The 18549-nt window shown below is 42.2% G+C and overlaps 1 pseudogene; it reads left to right on the forward strand.

Annotated features, from left to right (window-relative positions):
- Nucleotides 1–16661: 16661 nt before the first annotated feature.
- On the forward strand, nt 16662–18131 carry LOC147974647 (protein FAR1-RELATED SEQUENCE 5-like; annotated as a pseudogene).
- The last annotated feature ends 418 nt before the right edge of the window (nt 18132–18549 follow it).

Below are 18549 nucleotides of genomic sequence, written 5' to 3' on the forward strand. Positions count from 1 at the left end.
TACTCAAGTTGTCCATAACCGGGGACACGGCTAATCATGATTAGTTTGTTACTCTGCAGAGGTTTGCGCACTTTTCCCCACATGACTCGATCGCCTCCGTTGGTTTTCTCGCACTACATGGTGTTTGAGAAACGGATGACCGAGACATAGTCTTTCAGAAGCACTAGCACCTTACATGTGGAGTAGACCGGTACACCTACATCCCCTACATCTGCTAGTCCACCCCGTAAGAGTTCGCACAACTTAGTCAACTATGCCAGAGCCCATAGTAGCATGTGGCTGCACACGGAAGTTTCTAGCATGAAATATCTTATGATCCCTTTGAGCCTGGGTGGCGGTCCAAAAAAAAACAGGCAAGTCCTGATAGACATCAGGTGCCTCAATCCACCCAGATGTGTGTTTAAGTTGCCACCTTAAATAAACCATTAAAATTATCATCTCACATCTGTCATGGATATCACTCACCCAATCCACGTCTACTAGCATAGCATGGCATAATAAGCAAACGTAGAAGTAACTCACAAAGGTTTCATAATAATACAGGTAATAGGTACTACCTCATCTACTTCCCATCCCACAATTTAATTAGATCCTAATCATGCAATGTGTGAGGATTGATCTAATGCAATAAAACATGGGTTGTAGAAAAGGTATGATCAAAGTGTTACTTGCCTTGCTGATGATCCGCGAGTCCTAGGGTTTCGAAGTAACAAGCGGCGCACTCCGGGTAATCTATCACAGACAAACAACAAGCATACAATAAGTACTCATCTAATGCACAGGTAAAACTCGAACAAGAGATCGAACCAGGTAGTTCAACTTAAGAACTCCGGTTGCAAGAAAGAACGAAAAACAAACGGCGGAAGAAAACAACTCGGTTCTAGCAAGTTGAAACTAGGTCAAAATTTTACTGTAACAAAAGCTTGTTCAAGTTGATTAGACGGAACGGCGGTTTCGAGACAAAACTCCAGGCGCTTGAATCACCTGATTCCGATAAACGAGCGGAAAAATAGACTAGGAAGAAGATCGGATCTGAGATCGCGATCGCGGAATAAATCCGACGAAGAGAAAAAGAAGAACGGTTAAACGAACGGACGTCGTTAAACTAGAAGAATCCGGTGATCACGTTCGTTAGGACGAACGGTCCGGCGAAAGGTCCAAAGGCAACTAAATCGGAGAAGAAAACGAATCCGATCTAGGGTTTCGGAGAAGAAAAACCGATCGAAAAACTGATCTAGAAAACCGGAACGGTTTAGAGAAGAAAAGAATCGGAACGATTAGAAGAGAACGATCCGAGGAAAAGAATAGATGTAGCGCGGGGCTACCTTGGCGAGGTCTCCGGTGAGGGGCTCCGGCGGCGTCGGCGTAGGGCGGCGGCGTGGGCAAGGTGCGGCGCGGGTGTGGGGCGGCGGCGGCAAGGTGCGGCAGCGGCGCGGGGTGTGGGGTGGCGGCGCGGGTGAGGCGGCGGCGGCGGCGGCGAGGTGCGGCGGCGGCGCGGGGTGTGGGGTGGCGGCGCGGGTGAGGCGGCGCGGCGGCGGTGACGCAGGGCGCGGTGTGATGCGGCGCGGCGGCGGTGCAAGGCGCGGTGTGGAGGAGAGCTTTGATTTGATGTGTTTAGAGGGGGGGGTGCTTGGGTATTTATATTGGGGAGGGGAGGGGTTTACTTGGGGTAGAGGACAAGGAATTAGAATAGGAGTAGGAAAGATCTAGAAAATAAACGGAGTAGGACTAAAGAAAACGAAATAAGGAAAAGGGGACAAGGGGGCGCCCTAGAATCCTAAAAGGATTCGGTCCTAGCAAGAGGCGGCGGCGGCCGACCGGCTCCTGGCTTGGCACCTGGCGCCTGGGAGCACGGCGGTAGGTGGCTTGGCTTGGGCCTTTGGCCCAAGGCGCTGCTCAATTTTTTTTTAGTTTCCTCGCGCAGAAAAAAAACAAAAAGGGATCTAAACGAACTCCGAAAAATCTAAAGTAAATTTTCCCCGACTCCTAAAAATGAGCCGAACAAAATGAACTTTTCTCCGGACCTAAAATGCAATTTTTGAAAACGCGCATTTTTCCCTATCCAAATAAAATGCAAATAAACACCGGAAAGCAAAATTGATCTATTTATTATATCTTCATTTTTCCTAAATTTGGGAAAGTCATATTATTCCCTCTCTCATATATTTTGACACCGGAAAATTTATTTTAGATAAAATAAATAAATCAAATGATCCTATTTTTCAAAATTCGAGAAAACTCTCAAATATGAAAATAATGAAATCTCCAACTCTCTCCGAGGGTCCTTGAGTTGCGTGAAATTTCTAGGATCAACCAAATGCAAGAAAATACGATATGCATATGATCTAGTGTATAACATTCCAAATTGAAAATTTGGGATGTTACAGTTCGTGACACGAACCGGTACTAAAGGTGCTAGAGGGGCCCCAGACCGACAACATCCTGCCACCACTCTCATTAGTATCGGTTCGTGGCACGAATCGGTGCTAAAGGTTCGCCACGAACCGGTACTAATGAGAGCGGCCCGGCTAGCCATTGGAACCGGCACTAACGGACACATTAGTGCCGGCTCAAATTCAAACCGGCACTAATGTGCTTCACATTTGACCCTTTTTCTACTAGTGCATAAAAGATGTCTACGATAGTATATTTATATGTGAAACCTCTCTTTCTTTATTACTTCCTATTAATTACAATGATGACCAAAGCTATGTTTGCCAACTCCCAACAACTTTTAATCATCGTACTCTTTCTATGTGAAGTCATTACTCCCAATAAGATCAATATGAACTCTTTGTTTCTTTTTATTCTTTTTCTCTTTTCTTTTATTCACCCAAGATCATGGTAAAATAATCAAGCCCTTGACTCATGATACGTCTCCAGCATATCTATAATTTTTGATTGCTCCATGCTATATTATCTACTGTTTTGGACTATATTGGGCTTTATTCTCCACTTCTATATTATTTTTGGGACTAACCTATTAACCGGAGGCCCAGCCCAGAATTGCTGGTTTTTTTGCCTATTTCAGTGTTTCAAAGAAATGGAATATCAAACGGAGTCCAAACGGAATAAAACCTTCGGGAACGTGATTTTCTCACCGAATATGACCCAGGAGATTTGGACCCTACGCCAAGGAAGCTTCGAGGTGGGCACGAGGTAGGGGGGCGCGCCCTACACCCCCAGGCGCGCCCCCCACCCTCGTGGGCCCACCAAAGCTCCACCGACGTACTTCTTCCTCCTATATATACCTACGTACCCCAAACGATCAGATACGGAGCCAAAAACCTAATTCCACCGCCGCAACTTTCTGTATCCACGAGATCCCATCTTGGGGCCTGTTCCGGAGCTCCGCCGGAGAGGGCCGTCATCACGGAGGGCTTCTACATCATCATAGCCTCTCCAATGAAGTGTGAGTAGTTTACCTCAGACCTTCGGGTCCATAGTTGTTAGCTAGATGGCTCCTTCTCTCTTTTTGATCTCAATACAATGTTCCCCCCTCTCTCGTGGAGATCTATTCGATGTAATCTTCTTTTTGCGGTGTGTTTGTTGAGACCGATGAATTGTGGGTTTATGATCAAGTCTATCTATGAATAATATTTGAATCTTCTCTGAATTCTTTTATGTATGATTGGTTATCTTTGCAAGTCTCTTCGAATTATCCGTTTGGTTTGGCCAACTAGATTGGTAGTTCTTGCCATGGGAGAAGTGCTTAGCTTTGGGTTCGATCTTGCGGTGTCCTTTCCCAGTGACAGAAGGGGCAGCAAGGCACATATTGTATCGTTGCCATCGAGGATAACAAGATGGGGTTTATTTCATATTGCATGAATTTATCTCTTTACATCATGTCATCTTGCTTAAGGCGTTACTCTGTTTTTAACTTAATACTCTAGATGCATGCTGGATAGCGGTCGATGAGTGGAGCAATAGTAGTAGATGCAGGCAGGAGTCGGTCTACTTGTCTCAGACGTGATGCCTATATACATGATCATACCTGGATATTCTCATAACTATGCTCAATTCTATCAATTGCTCAACAGTAATTTGTTCACCCATCATAGAATACTTATGCTCTTGAGAGAAGCCACTAGTGAAACCTATGGCCCCCAGGTCTATTCTCATCATATCAATCTCCATCACTTTAATCTTGCTTTGCTTTTTTACTTTGCCTTTTACTTTTCACTTTGCATCTCTATATCAAAAATACCGAAAATATTATCTATCATCTCTATCAGATCTCACTCCCGTAAGTGACCGTGAAGGGATTGACAACCCCTAATCGCGTTGGTTGCGTTGAGCTATTGTTTTTGTGTAGGTACGAGGGACTTGAGCGTGGCCTCCTACTGGATTGATACCTTGGTTCTCAAAAGCTGAGGGAAATACTTACGCTACTCTGCTGCATCATCCTCTCCTCTTCGGGGAAATCCAACGCAAGCTCAAGAGGTAGCAACTCAACACTAATCTTTATTATATAGCTCACGGACTCGATTACATAGAGAGATCATAAAGCAAAACTCAAAACTAGATCATGCCATAAACTTTCATTCTACTAGATCAAGATACTACTAATAGGATCGAACTAAGGAAAACGGTAAAGATGGGAGTGTGATGGTGATACGATACCGGGGCACCTCCCCCAAGCTTGGCAGTTGCCAAGGGGAGTGCCCATAACCATGTGATTATATCTCCTTCTTCGGAGGTGATGGTGCGATATTCTTGGCGATGATGCCCCTCAGGATACGATTCTCCTCCTCAAGCTTATTGACTTGCTGCTTGAGGTCCATTACTTCCTTACAAAGTTTTCTTGTAATGGCTAAAGCTCCTTGCACCCAAGGGTGTTGCATAGCTGCGGGAGAACAAGTGACACTCTTCTTCATATTTTCATAAGAAAGAAATCTAACATTGGAAGGGATAACCGAGTTTGGAATGGCTGAGCTCTGTAGTTCTCCCATCGTGAACCCAGCTCGGAAGCGAGAAGTGACTTCTTGATCCTCCATGGCATCTATCCTCATCAAATCAGCCTCCATCTCTTCCTCCATTACTGGCCCAAAGTGGTCAGCATCGCTGTTTGTCCCTGGTTCCAATGCCGGATGGGACACCTGGCTCTCCCCGACTGACTCTTGAGAATACATCTTGCTCTGATCTGCAGCAGCAACAGTTCGAAACAAGAACAGAGAATATTTGCGTGATATGGGAGTCAAAACCTTCGGGAGAATATATAATGAATTTTTACCGACCAAAATACGTATCGTGCAAGAAAACGGAGTCCGGAAGGCACACGAGGAGCCCACGAGGTCGGGGGGCGCGCCCTCCACCCTCGTGGAGCCCTCGTGTCCTTCCCAGACTGCTTCTTATTTTTCTATTTTTCTATATTCCAAAATGGAGAAATATTGCCTTAAAAACTGTTTTGGAGTCGGTTTACTTACCGTACCACATACCTATTCCTTTTCGGAGTCTGAAACGTTCCGGAAAGTGTCCCTTATGTATTCCTCCGGGGTTACGGTTTCAATAACATTGGTTTCAACATTTATAGGATTACCTGAGATATAATGTTTGATTCTTTGACCGTTCACCACCTTCGGATTTGTGCCTTCGAAGTTGTTGATTTTTATAGCACCGGAACGATAGACCTCCTCGATAACGTAAGGGCCTTCCCATTTAGAGAGAAGTTTTCTTGCAAAAAATCTTAAACGAGAGTTGTATAGAAATACATAGTCACCTGCATTAAACTCACGCTTTTGTATCCTTTTGTCATGCCATCTTTTAACTTTTTCTTTAAACAACTTGGCATTTTCATAAGCTTGGGTTCTCCATTCATCAAGTGAGCTAATATCAAATAACCTCTTCTCACCAGCAAGTTTGAAATCATAGTTGAGCTCTTTAATAGCCCAATATGCCTTATGTTCTAGTTCAAGAGGTAAGTGACATGCTTTTCCATAAACCATTTATACGGAGACATACCCATAGGATTTTTATATGCAGTTCTATAGGCCCATAATGCATCATCAAGTTTCTTGGACCAATTCTTTCTAGACCTATTGACAGTCTTTTGCAAAATTAATTTGAGCTCTCTATTACTCAATTCTACTTGATCACTAGACTGTGGGTGATAAGGAGATGCAATTCTATGATTAACATCATACTTAGCAAGCATTTTACGGAAAGCACCATGAATAAAATGTGAACCACCATCAGTCATTAAATATCTAGGGACTCCAAACCTCGGAAAAATAATTTCTTTAAGCATCTTAATAGAGGTGTTATGATCAGCACTACTAGTTGGAATAGCTTCTACCCACTTAGTGACGTAATCAACAGCAACTAAAATATTGTATAACCATTAGAGGCAGGAAAAGGTCCCATATAATCAAAGCCCCAAACATCAAATGGTTCAATAACGAGTGAATAATTCATAGGCATTTCTTGACATCTACTAATATTTCCAATTCTTTGACATTCATCACAAGATAAGACAAACTTATGGGCATCCTTGAAGAGAGTAGGCCAATAAAAACCGGATTGCAATACCTTATGTGCAGTTCTATCTCCAGCGTGGTGTCCTCCATAAGCTTCGGACTGGCACTTGCGTAGGATCTGTTCCTGTTCATGCTCAGGTACACAACGTCTAATAACACCATCTACTCCTTCTTTATAAAGATGTGGGTCATCCCAAAAGTAACGTCTCAAATCATAGAAGAACTTTTTCTTTTGCTGGTATGTGAAACTAGGCAGTATAAATTTAGCAACGATGTAATTAGCATAATCAGCATACCACGGAGTACTACGAGAAGCATTTATGACATTCAATTGCTCATCGGGAAAGCTATCATCTATAGGTAGTGGGTCATCAAGAACATTTTCTAACCTAGACAAGCTGTCTGCAACGGGGTTCTCAGCTCCCTTTCTATCAACAATATGCAAATCAAATTCTTGTAGCAGGAGAACCCATCTAATAAGTCTAGGTTTAGCATCTTTCTTTTCCATAAGATATTTAATAGCAGCATGATCCGTGTGAATAGTTACTTTAGAATCGACAATATAAGGTCTAAACTTATCACAAGCAAATACAACTGCTAAGAATTCTTTTTCAGTAGTAGCATAATTTCTCTTAGGATTGTCTAGAGTTTTACTAGCATATTAAATAACATTTAATTTCTTATCAACTCTTTGCCCTAGAACAGCACCTACAGCATAATCACTAGCATCACACATAATTTCAAAGGGTAAATTCCAATCAGGTGGCTGAACAATAGGTGCAGAGATCAATGCTTCCTTAAGTATTTCAAATGCTTCTACACAATCATCATCAAAGACAAATGGTATATCTTTCTGTAATAAATTAGTCAGAGGCCGAGAAATTTTTGAGAAGTCCTTAATGAACCTCCTACAAAAAACGGCGTGACCAAGGAAACTTCTTATACCTTTGGTGTCCTTAGGACATGGCATATTTTCAATAGCATCAACCTTGGCTTTATCAACTTCAATACCTCTTTCAGAAACTTTATGCCCCAAGACAATACCTTCATTAACCATAAAGTGGCACTTTTCCCAATTCAAGACAAGATTAGTTTCTTCGCATCTCTGCAAAACTCGATCAAGGTTGCTCAAGCAATCATCAAAAGAGGATCCGTAGACGGAGAAATCGTCCATGAAAACCTCACAAATCTTTTTCACAAAAGTCAGAGAATATAGCCATCATGCATCTTTGAAAGGTAGCAGGTGCATTACATAAACCAAAGGGCATACGTCTATAAGGAAAAGTACCAAAAGGGCAAGTAAAAGTAGTCTTTGATTGATCATTGGCTGACACAGGTATTTGAGAGAAACCAGAATAACCATCTAGAAAGCAAAAATGTGTATGTTTGCATAATCTTTCTAGCATTTGATCGATAAAAGGTAAGGGGTAATGATCTTTCTTAGTAGCCATATTTAATTTGCGGAAATCAATTACCATCCTATAACCTATAATAATTCTTTGCGAAATCAATTCATCTCTATCATTAGGAACGACGGTAATACCTCCCTTCTTAGGGACACAATGAACAGGACTTACCCACTGACTATCAGCAACGGGATAAATTATACCTGCCTCAAGGAGCTTTAGTATTTCCTTTCTTACCACTTCTTTCATCTTAGGATTCAGCCTTCGTTGATGATCACAGACTGGTTTGGCATCTTCTTCCAAATTTATTTTATGTTGACATAGAGTGGGACTAATGCACTTAAGATCATCAAGAGTATACCCAATAGCAGCACGGTGCTTCTTCAGAGTTTTCAATAACCTTTCTTCTTCATGTTCTGAAAGGTTAGCACTAAAAATAACAGGATATATCTTCTTTTCATCAAGATAAGCACATTTAAGAGTATCAGGCAACGGTTTAAGCTCAAACACGGGATCACCCTTGGGTGGAGGAGGATGTTGGGGAACGTAGTAATTTCAAAAATTTCCTACGCACACGCGAGATCATGGTGATGCATAGCAACGAGAGGGGAGAGTGTTGTCTACGTACCCTCGTAGACCGAAAGCGGAAGCGTTATGACAACGCGGTTGATGTAGTCGTACGTCTTCACGACCCGACCGATCAAGCACCGAAACTACGGCACCTCCGAGTTGTAGCACACGTTCAGCTGGATGACGATCCCCGGACTCCGATCCAGCAAAGTGTCGGGGAAGAGTTCCGTCAGCACGATGGCATGGTGACGATCTTGATGTACTACCGTCGCAGCGCTTCGCCTAAGCACCGCTACAATATTATCGAGGATTATGGTGGAGGGGGGCACCGCACATGGCTAAGAGAACGATCACGAAGATCAACTTGTGTTCTAGAGGTGCCCCCCTGCCCCCGTATATAAAGGAGCAAGGGGGGAGGCCGGCCGGCCCTTGGGGCGCGCCAAGGAGGAGGGGAGTCCTCCTCCTAGTAGGAGTAGGACTCCCCTTTCCTAGTCCAACTAGGAAGAGAGAAGGGGGAAGGAAAGAGAGGGAGAGGGAGAGGGAAAGAGGGGCCGCGCCTCCCTCCCCTAGTCCAATTCGGACTCCCCATGGGAGGGGGCGTGCCACCTCCTGGGCTGCTGCCCTCTCTCTCCCCTCAGGCCCACTAAGGCCCAATACTTCCCCGGGGGGTTCCGGTAACCCTCCGGCACTCCGGTTTTCTCCGAAATCACCCGGAACACTTCCGGTGTCCGAATATAGCCGTCCAATATATCGATCTTTATGTCTCGACCATTTCGAGACTCCTCGTCATGTCCGTGATCACATCCGGGACTCCGAACAACCTTCAGTACATCAAAACTTATAAACTCATAATATAAATGTCATCAAAACCTTAAGCGTGCGGACCCCACGGGTTCGAGAGCAATGTAGACATGACCGAGACACGTCTCCGGTCAATAACCAATATCGGAACCTGGATGCTCATATTGGCTCCCACATATTCTACGAAGATCTTTATCGGTCAGACCGCATAACAACATACGTTGTTCCCTTTGTCATCGGTATGTTACTTGCCCGAGATTCGATCGTCGGTATCTCAATACCTAGTTCAATCTCGTTACCTGCAAGTCTCTTTACTCATTCTGTAATACATCATCTCGCAACTAACTCATTAGTTGCAATGCTTGCAAGGCTTAAGTGATGTGCATTACCGAGAGGGCCCAAAGATACCTCTCCGACAATCGGAGTGACAAATCCTAATATCGAAATACGCCAATCCAACATGTACCTTTGGAGACACCTGTAGAGCTCCTTTATAATCACCCAGTGACGTTGTGACATTTGGTAGCACACAAAGTGTTCCTCCGGCAAACGGGAGTTGCATAATCTCATAGTCATAGGAACATGTATAAGTCATGAAGAAAGCAATAGCAACATACTAAACGATCAAGTGCTAAGCTAACGGAATGGGTCATGTCAATCACATCATTCTCCTAATGATGTGATCCCGTTAATCAAATAACAACTCTTTGTCCATGGTTAGGAAACATAACCATCTTTGATTAACGAGCTAGTCAAGTAGAGGCATACTAGTGACACTCTGTTTGTCTATGTATTCACACATGTATTATGTTTCCGGTTAATACAATTCTGGCATGAATAATAAACATTTATCATGAAATAAGGAAATAAATAATAACTTTATTATTGCCTCTAGGGCATATTTCCTTCAGAGGATCCCCTAGGATTTCAACAGGCAAATTGTGTTTCAGAATAGGTTCTTGTTTAAAGAATACTTCATCTATTTCCCTTCTTTCTTTCATTCATAAACATATCATTTTCATGGTCGCAAATATTGTTCTAAAGGATCACTAGGAGGTACGACAATAGAAGCAAGACCAATAATTTCATCCTTACTAGGCAATTCTTCTTCATGGTGTTGTCTACTAAATTTAGAGAAATTAAACTCATGGGACATATCACCCAAGCCAATAGTAACAACACTCTTTTCGCAGTCTATTCTAGCATTGACAGTGTTCAAGAAGGGTTTACCAAAAATAATGGTACAAAAGCTATCTTGTGGGGAACCAAGAACAAGAAAATCAGCAGGATATTTAGTTTTCCCACACAAGACTTCAACATCTCTAACAATTCCCATTGCTGATATAGTATCTCTATTGGCAAGTTTCATTGTAACATCAATATCTTCTAACTCAGCAGGTGCAATCTCATGTTTAATTTCTTTGTATAAGTCATGAGGTATAACACTAGCACTAGCACCCATATCAAAAAAGCCATGATAACAAGGATCTCCTATTTTAACAGAAATAATAGGCATGCCTACCACAGGTCTATGCTTATCTTTAGCACAAGGTTTGGCAATTCTAGCAGTTTCACCGCAAAAATAAATAACATGCCCATCAATATTATCAGCCAAGAAATATTTAACAATAGCAATATTAGGTTCAACTTTAACTTGCTCAAGAGGTGTATAAGTTCTAATATTGCTTTTACGAACCACAATTGAAGCTTTAGCATGATCCTTTATCCTAACAGGGAAAGGTGGTTTCTCAACATAAGAAGTAGGAACAATAGGATCATTATAAGTGACCATCTTTTCTTCAACTTTAATAGGTGCAGCTACTTTTACTTCTATGGGAAGATGATATTTAAACCACTTCTCCTTGGGGAGATCAATATAGGTAGCAAAAGATTCACAGAAAGTAGCTACTATCTCAGAGTCAAGTCCATATTTAGTGCTAAATTTACAGAAAACATCGGTATCCATAAAAGGTTTAACACAATCAAACTTAGGTGTCATACCTGACTCCTTACCTTCGTCGAGATCCCAATCTTCAGAGTTGCGTTTAATTCTATCCAATAAATTCCATTTGAATTCAATAGTCTTCATCGTAAAAGAGCCAGCACAAGAAGTATCGAGCATGGTGCGATTGTTTTCAGAAAGCCGAGCATAAAAACTTTGAAGAATTATTTCTCTTGGGAGCTCATGATTGGGGCATGAATATAACATTGATTTAAGTTTCCCCCAAGCTTGAGCAATGCTTTCTCCTTCGCGAGGCCAAAAATTATATATATAATTGCGATCACGATGAACAAGATGCATAGGATAAAATTTCTGATGAAATTCCAATTTCAATCGTTTGTAGTTCCATGACCCCGTATCATCACATAACCTATACCATGTCGATGCATCTCCCTCCAAAGATAAAGGGAAGACCTTCTTCTTTACAATATCATCGGGTATACCTACAAGCTTAAATAATCCACAAACTTCATCCACATAGATTAGGTGCTCATCAGGATGCTTTGTTCCATCTCCTGCAAAAGGATGATCTAGCAGTTTTTCTAACATATCCGAAGGGACTTCAAAGGGAACATTTTCATTTTTAGTAGGTTCAGTAGGTTGAGGAGCAACTCTTTTCGCTACTGGTCAGGGTGAAGATACCCCAAACAAGCCCCACTGAGGATTACTTTCCATAGTAACAAGTGACAGTAAATTTCAGCACACTATATAAATTTTTCCTTACCAAATTCCACCTACCAAAGGCACTTCACTCCCAGGAAACGGCGCCAGAAAAGAGTCTTGATCACCCACAAGCATAGGGGATCTATCGTAGTTCTTTCGATAAGTAAGAGTGTCGAACCCAACGAGGAGCAGAAGGAAATGATAAGCGGTTTTCAGCAAAGTATTCTCTGCAAGTACTGAAATAACTGGTAATAGATAGTTTTGTGATAGGATAATTTGTAACGAGCAACAAGTAACAAAAGTAAATAAAGTGCAGCAAGGTGGCCCAATCCTTTTTGTAGCAAAGGACAAGCCTGGACAAACTCTTATATAGAGAAAAGCGCTCCCGAGGACACATGGGAATTATCGTCAAGCTAGTTTTCATCACGTTCATATGATTCGCGTTCGGTACTTTGATAATTTGATATGTGGGTGGACCGGTGCTTGGGTGCTGTTCTTACTTGAACAAGCATCCCACTTATGATTAAACTCTATTGCAAGCATCCGCAACTACAACAAAAGTATTAAGGTAAACCTAACCATAGCATGAAACATATGGATCCAAATCAGCCCCTTACGAAGCAACGCATAAACTAGGGTTTAAGCTTCTGTCACTCTAGCAACCCATCATCTACTTATTACTTCCCAATGCCTTCCTCTAGGCCCAAATAATGGTGAAGTGTTTTGTAGTCGACGTTCACATAACACCACTAGAGGCTAGACAACATACATCTCATCAAAATATCGAACGAATACCAAATTCACATGACTACTAATAGCAAGACTTCTCCCATGTCCTCAGGTACAAACGTAACTACTCACAAAGCATATTCATGTTCATAGTCAGAGGGGTATTAATATGCATAAAGGATCTGAACATATGATCTTCCACCAAATAAACCAACTAGCATCAACTACAAGGAGTAATCAACACTACTAGCAACCTACTAGTACCAATCTCGGACTTGGAGACAAGAATTGGATACAAGAGATGAACTAGGGTTTTGAGAGGAGATGGTGCTAGTGAAGATGTTGATGGAGATTGCCCTCTCCCGATGAGAGGAGCGTTGGTGATGACGATGGCGATGATTTCCCCCTCCTGGAGGGAAGTGTCCTCGGCAGACCAGCTCTGCCGGAGCCCTAGATTGGTTCCGCCAAGGTTCCGCCTCGTGGCGGCGGAGTCTCGTCCCGAAAGGTTGCTTATGATTTTTCCCTTGACGAAAGACTTCATATAGCAGAAGATGGCCACCGGAGAGCCAACAGGGGGCCCACGAGGCAGGGGGCGCGCCCTGGGGGGTAGGGCGCGCCCCCCATCCTCGTGGCCAGGTGGGTCCCCCTCTGGCGTACTTCTTCCGCTCAATATTTTTTATTATTTCCAAAAATAACTTTCGTGGAGTTTCAGGACTTTTGGAGTTGTGCAGAATAGGTCTCTAATTGTTGCTTCTTTTCCAGCCCAGAATTCCAGCTGCCGGCATTCTCCCTCCTTATGTAAACCTTATAAAATAAGAGAGAATAGGCATAAGTATTGTGATATAACGTGTAATAACAGCCCATGATGCAATAAATATCGATATAAAAGCATGATGCAAAATGGACGTATCAACATGACACCACTAAGGGAATAACAACATATATACTATCGAAATGTCGAACACATATCAAGTTCACATGATTACTTGCAACATGATTTCTCTCATGACCTCAAGAACAAAAGTAACTACTGACAAATGATAATCATGCTCAAGATCAGAGGGGTATTAAATAGCATATTGGATCTGAACATATAATCTTCCACCAAATAAACCATATAGTAATCAACTACAAGATGTAATCAACACTACTAGTCACCCACAAGCACCAATCTATAGTTTCGGTAACAAGATTGAACATAAGAGATGAACTAGGGTTTGAGATGAGATGGTGCTGTTGAAGATGTTCATGGAGATTGCCCTCCCCAAGATGGGAGAGTTGTTGGTGGTGATGAGGACGATGATTTCCCCCTCCGGGAGGGAAGTTCCCTGATACGTCCATTTTGCATCATGCTTTTATATCGATATTTATTGCATTATGGGTTGTTATTACACGTTATGTCACATTACTTATGCCTATTCTCTCTTATTTTACAAGGTTTACATGAAGAGGTACAATGCCGGCTGGAATTCTGGGCTGGAAAAGGAGCAAATATTAGAGACCTATTCTGCACAACTCCAAAAGTCCTGAAACTCCACGGAAGTTATTCTTGGAACTAATAAAAAATATTGAGCGAAGAAAGTACCCGAGGGGGCCACCCACCATCCATGAGGGTGGGGGGCGCGCCCTACCCCCTGGGCATGCCCTCCTGCCTCGTGGGCCCCCTGGCAGGCCTCCGATGCCCATCTTCTGCTATATGAAGTCTTTTACCTTGGAAAAAATCATAAGCAAGCTTTCGGGAAGAAACTCCGCCGCCACGAGGCGGAACCTTGGCGGAACCAATCTTGGTTAGGTTTACCTTAATACTTCTTTTGTAGTTGCGGATGCTTGCAATAGGGGTTAATCATATGTGTGATGCTTGTCCAAGAAAGGGCAGCACCCAAGCACCGGCCCACCCACATACCAAATTATCAAAGTAACGAACGCGAATCATATGAGCGTGATGAAAACTAGCTTGACGATAATCCCCATGTGTCCTCAGGAGCACTTTTCTCTATATAAGAGTTTGTCCAGGCTTGTCCTTTGCTACAAAAAGGATTGGGCCATCTTGCTGCACTTATTTACTTTCATTACTTGTTACCCGTTACAAATTACCTTATCACAAAACTATCTGTTACCGATAATTTTAGTGCTTGCAGAGAATACCTTACTGAAAACCGCTTGTCATTTCCTTTTGTTCCTCGTTGGGATTCGACACTCTTACTTATCAAAAGGACTACGATATATCCCCTACACTTGTGGGTCATCATTCCCCCGGCGGAATCGCTCCGTCGGAGGGCAAAAGTGCTCCTGCCCAAGTTCCGCCTCGAGACGGCGGCGCTCCATCCCGAAAGTTCTCCCTTTTATTTTTTTCTAGGTCAAAATGACTTATGTACCAAAAGATGGGCACCGAAGGTGGGCCTGGGTGAGCACAACCCACCAGGGCGTGCCTGGGCTCCCTTGTGCGCCTAGGTGGGTTGTGCCCACCTGGTACTTATTTGCTCCAATACTCTTCATATATTCCATAAAAATTCTCTGTGAAGTTTCAGCTTGTTTGGAGTTGTGCAGAATAGGTAGCCTGACGTAGCTTTTCCAGGTCCAGATTTCCAGCTGCTGGAATTCTCCCTCTTTGTGTATACCTAGAATTACTCCAAAAAGCATTATTATGAATAAAAATATCATAAATAACAGTAGGAAAACATGATGCAAAATGGACGTATCAGGGACTACGACGGAACTACCCAAAGAAGCTGGCCATCTTCTGCGCCTCGAGGATCTTAGGGTATGTTCTCTTATCCCATTATATCCATTTATCATGGTCATATTCGGTTCTTTCCATTTTTATTTTCCCCCAATTCATTCCAAACTAGTGTCATTGTGAACTTGAATAAGTAGTGTGAGCACCATATATGTATGAGATAGACGGCTGCAGATCTTGTAGTGCAAAATATCTTATGCAAAATTGAATAGGTAGTGTTCTGAACCTTAATATGTAATTTGCAGTAAAGAAAAACCATATTTATGCAAACTCGAAAGTAAGATTTGTGTAGCTGTGTGGTTAAATACGACTTGTCGATCGTCCTTTACACCTCAGGATCCGAGGTATGAGCACTGAGTTTGGTTGTTCTTTTATCCATGTACAGTCATGTTTGGTTCTTCCAGCACATCAGTTTCCCATGTGTTTGAAGCCAGTGGCATTTGTGAATATGAATAGTATGGGCACAAAATTGATGTGTCAGATGTAGATATGAATGGTAATCACAACAGTTAGTGCAAATAGTTGAGGGGATGTGCTCTATGTGTTCTGTTCCTTTCTATACAATTTTCATATACCTTTGCTAACTTAATAGTAAGGTATGTACATCTGACATGACAATAGTGGTTAATTACTGGTTGTTCCGGCGGTGTTCTTGTACATGAACTACTACTATATGAGCTTCTTCCACATTGCTGATATGAAATGGAAACGACATTTGCAATGTTCAATTGAATTTTGTATGGCAATGCTAGTTGTCCATGTTCCAAATTTTTGTTTTGTTGCAATCCACATTGTAGCTATGCTCTTAAGTAAAAATTCTTGATGTGCTCTACTTGGTAGTAGGTTAGTTATCCACTTTTTAACCTGCCTGTGATGTTTTGTGTTATATCTGCATGAAAAATAATCAGTCATGGAGTGCATGACAAGTGTTGCTCTAAGCGTTGGGTCAACTACGACAATGGGAGATGACGTTGATGCCAACAGCCTCGTCGTGGTAATTTATTTGTTTTATTGGTCACATACGTACATCACATTGTTAATGTGACCTGATGGATTTTTTTATCAATTTCTAGGGCACGATCCGGCTAGTCAAAAATGATGGAAATAGCTATCACACGCCAAAATATACTCGCAATCTTCCGTTTTGTGTAAGAAGATTTTCTTTTCATGTCTAATGCTTGAGATTTAGTTTATGAACTGAACATCTTTCTATTGTGCATATCCAGGGGTCAACATATGAAATCGAGTGTGATGATAACTTGCAACCTGTAATTGGCATGCAATTTGACACTTGGGAGGATGGTATGACATTCTACAAAATGTATGCTCGTGATGTTGGGTTCTCGGTTCGCACATGGACAACACACAAAGATGATCATGGTGTACCAGTGTGGAAGAGGTTTGTTTGTGCTAGGGAGGGTTGGAGGAAGGTGGCTCAGGAAGAGGAAAGGATAAAGCCTAAATGAAAATTCAAGTTAACTAGGTGTGGTTGTGAGGCTACGATTGGATTGAAGAGGCGGGATGACAGCAAATATGTGGTAGCCCGGTTTGTTCAATCACACACTCACCAACTTATTTCGCCAAGTAAGAGACATCTCATCAAGTCAAATAGAGAAGTAAGTAGTGAGTTGAGGAGCAAACTACTTACATGTCATAAGGCAATGGTCGGAACATCTGCAACGTATCAGTTGCTTAGTGTAGAGAAGGGGGGGTCAGCAAAATGTAGGTTGCACAAAGCGTGACTTCCAAAATTGTCACCGTGATTTTAAAAGAGCAATTAAGGGAGCAGATGGGCAAATCATAGTGGATATAATGAAAAGTAAGCAGGCTGCCAATCCATCTTTCTACTTTGATTATCAAGTTGATGAGAATGGTAAGCTTATAAATATTTTCTGGGTAGATAGTATCTGTAGAAAGAACTACTCACTGTTTGGGGAAGTTGTGTCTTTTGACTCGACATATCGCTTTCATAGGTATAACTTGGTATTCACCCCTTTCACTGGAGTTAACAACCACATGTCTTGTGTTACGTTTGGTGCTGCTTTTTATGGAATGAGAAGAAAGAATCTTATATATGGTTGTTCAAGACTTTCTTGAAAGCAATGTGTGGGGTTGCACCTAAGTTAATCATCACTGATGAAGACCAAAGCATGAGAATAGGGATAGAACAAGTTTTTACAAACACTATACATAGACTTTGTATGTGGCACATCCTCATGAAGCTTACTGAAAAAGTTGGTGTCACCATGAAAAATAATCCATATTTCCATGAACGGTTTATGTCATGTGTTTGGGGATCAGAGACATCGAGTGAGTTTGAGTCACAATGGTGTTCAATAATCTCTGACTTTGGGCTAGTAGATAATAAATGGTTGCAGGAGAAGTACGAGTCGCTCACGTCATGGATTCCTGCATATTTTACGGAGACCCCACTTGGTGGAATCTTGCGTACTATATCAAGATCTGAGAGTGAGAATGCATTCTTCAGACACTTCGCCAACCAAAATCTCGCGTTGATTGAGTTTTGGGTCAGGTTTGAAACATCTTTAGAGGAACAACGACAAAAAGAATTGCAAGAAGACAATGCCAGCCTTCATACAATGCATGTGCTTGAGACTTGTTGGAGTATCGAGAGTCATGGTCGAGATGTGTATACTCATGAGGTTTTTGCTGAATTTCAACGTCAGGTGGTGGCTGCAAGGGATTATTGTCATTTCAAATCAGTTGTGGAGGTTGGTGAGGTCTGAACCATTGGTAATAGCAGCAAGAGTGGCAAGGTTAGAGCTGTTAGTTTCAACATGAGTACTAAGGAAACACATTGTTCTTGTAGGATGTTAGAATGACTGGGTATCATTTGCCGTCACATAATTGCTGTCCTCAAGAATGAAGGGTGTAATGAAATTCCTAGTCAATATGTGCTGCATAGGTGGACTAAAATGGCTGCACGCCAGCTTTCATATGACGCCAACGGACATGAGCTAGAAGGGCCATCTACATGCCTTTAACAGACCATAAGGAAGTTGTACTTAGAAACATGTTCAAATTTCAGCTTGGCACTTCATGCAGCAAAACATTGTGAGGAGAAAATGAGATTTTTTTTTTCACACGGTTGTTGGTGATGCCTTTGTCGACGTTCTAGGAACCAGGGTACCCAGACTTGCCTGC

The sequence above is a fragment of the Triticum urartu genome, chromosome 4A, assembly GCF_056163025.1.
Source record: "Triticum urartu cultivar PI428250 chromosome 4A, HENAU_Tu73, whole genome shotgun sequence".
In the NCBI taxonomy this organism is placed as follows: domain Eukaryota; kingdom Viridiplantae; phylum Streptophyta; class Magnoliopsida; order Poales; family Poaceae; genus Triticum; species Triticum urartu.